Below are 5,611 nucleotides of genomic sequence, written 5' to 3' on the forward strand. Positions count from 1 at the left end.
AAAAAAAAAAAAAAAAAGAGTGAATACTATGAGCAACTATATGCTGATAAACTAGAAAACCTAGAAGAGATGGACAAATTTGTGGACAAACACAAGTTACCTGGGTTGAGTCATGATGAAATAGAAAGTCTGAAGAGATCAATAAGTGAAGAGATTGAGCACCGATAAATAATCTCCCAATAAAGAAAACCCATGACCAGAAGGCTTCACTTCTGAATTCTACAAATCTTTCAGAGAAGAGCTAACTCTAATTTTTCTCAGATTATTACTAAAAGTTCAAAAGGAAGGAATCCTCCCAAACTCATTTTATGAAGGCTCTATTACTTTGATACCAAAACCAGACAAGGACATAACAACAACAACAAAAAAAGAAACCTACAGACCAATATCTTTAATGAATACTTACACAAAAATTTTCAACATGACAATAACAAACTGAATCTAACAACATATCAAGAGGATTACACACCATAACCAGGTAGGCTTTATTCTGGGGATGCAAAAATGATCAACATATGTGAAACAATACACATAATAAGCCACATTAACAAAAATAAAGATAAAAATCATATGATCATATCTGTAGATGCAGAAAAAGCATTTGATAAAATACAACATCCTTCATAATCAATACTCTCAGCAAAACTGGAGTAGAAGGAACATTTCTCGATATAATAAAAGCCATAAATGACAGACCTACTGCAAACATCATACCGAATATGGAAAAGCTAGAAATCTTTCCATTAGAAATTGAAACAAGACAAGGTTGCCCATTCTTTCCACTCCTTTTTAATATAGTGCAGAAAGTCTTAGCCAATGCAATCAGAAAAGAGAGCAAAATAGAAGGTATTCAGATAGAAAAGGAAATTAAACTCTTCCTATTTGGAGATATGATTATATACCTAAAAAAATCCAAAGGAATCAAAAAAAATTCCTAGAACCGATAAATGAATTCAGTAAAATTGCAGAATACAAAGTCAATATACAAAAAAAATCTATGGGATTTTTATACATCAATAATGAACAGACTAAGATAGAACTGAAGAAAGCAATCCCATTTACTATAGCTACAAAACAAGTAAGCTACCTAGGAATAAAGCTAGCTGAAGAAGTGAAAGACCTTTACAAGGAAAACTATGAAAAACTGAAAAAAGAAATTGAGTATGATGTTAAAAAAAAAAAAAAAAAAAAAGGTGGTTAAAGTTAAGAACTCCCACATGGGTGACTACAGTTCATGTCCCAGACCTGACAGCTTCCAAATCATGCCAGGCTTATGTGTGTGCATGTCTAAAATCCTGAGAGGAAACTGGAGGGGAAAGGATTGTAGAGTGACCATTCCCCCAGAAAGTGATTTCTCATTTTCCCTGTCTGTGGCAAGCATACTCACCCTATGGCAGAAAACTTAAAAAAGAAAAAAGAAAAAAAGAAAAGAAAAGAAAGGACATTCCCTAATCTTGGATTGGAAGATTCAATATCATCATAATGTCAGTCCTACTCAAATTAATTTACATATTCAATGCAATTCCAGTCTAATTACCTGAGACAGTCTTCACAGAAATAGGAAAAACAATGACAAAATTTGTATGGAATAAAAAAAAAAAGACCTTGTATTGTCAAGGCAATACAGTATCAAACAAACAAACAAAACACAAAACTAGGAGGCATCTCACTACCTGACTTTAAAGCATATTACAAAGCATTTTTAAATATCATACTCAATTTTTTTTCAAAGTTTTCCTTGTAAAGGTTAGATTTACTCCTAGATATCTTGTTTGTTTTGTAGCTATTATAAATGGAATTGTTTTCTTCAATTCTGTCTCAGTCTATTCCTTATTCGTTACTGACTTTGTATCCTGCAATTTTACTGAATTCATTTATCACTACTAGATTTGTTTGTTTGTTTGTTTGTTTGTTTATTGTGCATTTCTTTGGATTTTCTAGGTATATGATCATATCATCTGCAAATAGGAACAGTTTAACTTCTTTTCCTATCTTAATGACTTATTTTGCTCTCTTGTCTGATTGCATTGGCCAGGACTTCCTGCACAGCATGGTACTGGCACAAACATAGATATAGACCAATGGAACAGATAGTCTAGAAATAAACCCCAAATCATACTGATATTTGATAAAAAGTATAAGACAATGCAATGGAGAAAAGAAAGTCTTCTTAGCAAATGATGTTGAGAGAACTGGATATCCATCTACAGAAAAATGAAATGGGACTCCTCTCTGTCATCATTAACTAAAATTAACTCAAAATGGATCAAGGATTTAAATATAAAACCTTTAATACAAAACTACTGGTAGAAAATGTAGGGAACAACTTTTGAAGACATTGGAGTAGGCAAATATTTCTTAAATAAGACAAGTAAAACACAGACAATGGTTTCTAAAATAGACAAGTGGGATTACATCAAGCTGAAAATCTTTCTCATAGCAAAGAAAACTATACTATAACTAGCATGAAAGGACAAACCTGAGAATAGGAGAAAACATTTGCAAATCATTTCTCAGATAAGGGATTGATATCTAGAATAGATAATTCCCTCGAACAATTGCCCTTTAAAAAAATCATCCAATTAAAAAGTGGGCAAATGCATGGAATAGACAATTCTCCAATGAAGAATTATGAATGGTCAAGAGCCATATGAAAAAATGTTCAAAGTCTCCTGTCATAAGGGAAATGCAAATTAAAACTACAATGAGATATCATTTAACCCCAGTTAGAATGGCTAGGGTTAAAAAAAAAAAGAAGAATGACAAGTGTTGGTGAGGCTGTGGTAAAAAAGGGAACTCTCTTACACTGTCAATGGGAACGTAAATTAGTCCAATCTCCATGGAAAACAATATGAAGGTTTCTCAAAAACTTAGAAAATAGAACTTCTATATGACCCAGTAATCCCACTTCTTGGTATCTACCCAAAGGATAAGAAAGTACTCTGTCAGAAAGACATCTGCCCATCAGTGTTTATTGCAGCATTATTTATAATTGCTAAAACATGGAACCAACCTACATGTTCAAAAACTGATAACTGGGTTGAAAAACTATGGCACACATATACTATGGAGTATTACACAACTATAAAAAAAAGAGATCCTATCATTAAACTTAAAATGGATGAATACAGAATACTTAATATAGAGTGAAGTGAGTCAAACTTTGAAAGATATACTGTGCTCACTTTTGGCAGCACTTATACTAAAATTGGAATGATACAGAGAAGATTAGTATGGCCTCTGCACAAGGAAGACACACAAATTCATGAAGCGTTACATATTTTTTACCTTACTCTCCTGTTTTACTGCTCAGCCCTTACCCACTGCCTAGAGAAGACTAGGTGCATAGTAGCTAAATATCTGAACATTGTGAGTTTTGGAGAATACTTTGCACCTCACTGTAGTGGTTGCAAAAAGAGTGAAATTCCCCTTCATAAATCCAATTGCAAAACTTCTCCTGTGATTCCCACACAGGATGACACAGTAAAAAGGGAGAAAACAGCACCAAAACTTTTCACAGTAAGGGAAATACATAAGGTCATAGTCACAAAATCCTTCTCCAACAAGTTAGCCAAAAGTGAATTATTTACTAAATGACTAAAAATTGGAGATGAGCCTCAAGGATAGAGAATCATGTAATACATCTCCAGCAAGGGAACACTAACTCATTTCCAAGTAGAGAAAATTTGGAGGATATTACCAAAATGTCAGAAAAAGAATTCAGAATATTTATGGTAACAAACCTCTATGAGATGCAAGAGAGAAAAGACATTGAGCTCCAAGAGACGAGGAAGTCCTTCCACGTTATGAAAGAAGAACTGGACACCATAAAAAAGAGTCAAATGGAACTGTTAGGTATGAAGGCTATGGAAATCAAAACCTCCCTCGAAAGTATTAAAAGCAGCTTAGACCATGCAGAAGATCGAACCTCAGGAGTAGAAGACAAAACCTCTGACCTAGAAAAAATTATGAAAAATACTGAGAAAACAGCTAAGAAAACTGAGGATACTATATGAGAAATACTAGATACTATGAAATGCCCAAACATCTGAATAATTGGTATGCCAGAAGGTGAAGACACTAATAAGGGCATTGGTAATCTATTCCATGAAATCCTGGAAGAAAACTTTCCAAGTCTAGAATGGCACTCAAACATCCAGACCCTGGAAATACAAAGAACCTCAAGTAGAATCAATCCAAGAAGATCCTCTCCATGGCCCATCATAGCTAGATTGGCCAAAACCACAAAGACAAGATGCTAAGATTGGCAAAAGAGAAACGTCGAATCACTTACAAGGGCTATCCCATCAGGCCAACACTGGACCTCTCATCAGATACAATGCAAGCAAGGAAAGAATGGGGAAATATCTTCACAGTGTTAAATGAAAAGCAATTTCAACCAAGAATACTATACCCATCAAGATTACCCTTCATATGGGAAAATAAAATAAAAACATTCTCGGATAAACAAAACCTGATAGAATTTACCAACTCCAGACCAGCTCTTCAAGAAATTCTGAAAGGAGTACTATACCAAGAAAACTAAAGAGAGACAGACAGCAATAAAAGATAAAAAAAAAAAAAAAAAAAAACCAGAAATATGACCAACTTAATGGTAGGGACAAGTTTGAAAATATCGGTAATAACATTGAATGTCAATGGATTAAATTCTCCAATCATGAGACACAGACTGGCTGAATGGATTCAAAATCAGAAACCCTCCATCTGCTGCCTACAAGAAACCCATCTCATGGATAAAGACATACAAAAACTAAAAGTGAAGGGTTGGAAAAAGGTATTCCATGCACATGGAAACCAAAAAAGAGCAGGAGTCACTATACAGATTTTGGACAAAACAGGTTTTAATACAAAAACTATAAGAAGAGACAAAAAGGGCATTATATAGTAATAAAAGGGCCAAGAAGATATAATGCTTATAAATATCTATGAACCCAATTCGGGAGCACCAAATATGTAAAGGAAAGACTGCTATATCTAAAAGGAGAGATAGAGTGCAACACAATAATTGTTGGAGATCTCAACACCCCATTATCTCCTTTAAACAGATCAATGAGAGAAAAAATAAGCAGAGTTTCGGGACCTAAATAATACCAAAAATCAGATGGACTTGATAGACATCTATAGAACTTTCCACAAAAAAAAACACAAAATATACATTTTTTTCAGCTTCTCATGGTACTTTCTTGAAGATTAACTACATGATAGGGCACAAAACCAGCCTTTACAGATTCAAAGGCATAGAAACTATATCCAGCATCTTCTCTGATCATGATGTAATTAAACTTGATATTAATTTCAGGAAAAAGCCTCGAAAATACACAAATACATGAAAACTAAATAACCTACTTCTGAATGACTTCATGACTACTGAAGAGATTAAGACGGAAATCAAAAGATTCATGAAAATAAATGATAATGAGTACACAAGTTTCCATAATTTATGGGACACTGCAAAAGCAGTCATAAGGGGGAAGTTCATAGCAGTTAGTGTGTACAAGAAAAAGATGGAAAGGTGGCAAAAAGACAACATAACATCATGCCTCAGGGAATTGGGAAAAAAAAAAAGGCCCAAAAAAATGCTAGGAGAAAA

At 33.8% G+C, this 5,611-nt stretch overlaps 1 non-coding gene across 1 annotated transcript; it reads left to right on the forward strand.

The window, feature by feature from the left end:
• Positions 1–3,177: 3,177 nt before the first annotated feature.
• LOC114007326 (U6 spliceosomal RNA) lies at positions 3,178–3,285 on the forward strand. Its single transcript, XR_003548946.1, has one exon. It is a non-coding gene; the product is annotated as a U6 spliceosomal RNA (small nuclear RNA).
• The last annotated feature ends 2,326 nt before the right edge of the window (positions 3,286–5,611 follow it).

Source organism: Tupaia chinensis, unplaced genomic scaffold (assembly GCF_000334495.1).
Source record: "Tupaia chinensis unplaced genomic scaffold, TupChi_1.0 Scaffold000155_1, whole genome shotgun sequence".
Lineage (NCBI taxonomy): Eukaryota > Metazoa > Chordata > Mammalia > Scandentia > Tupaiidae > Tupaia > Tupaia belangeri.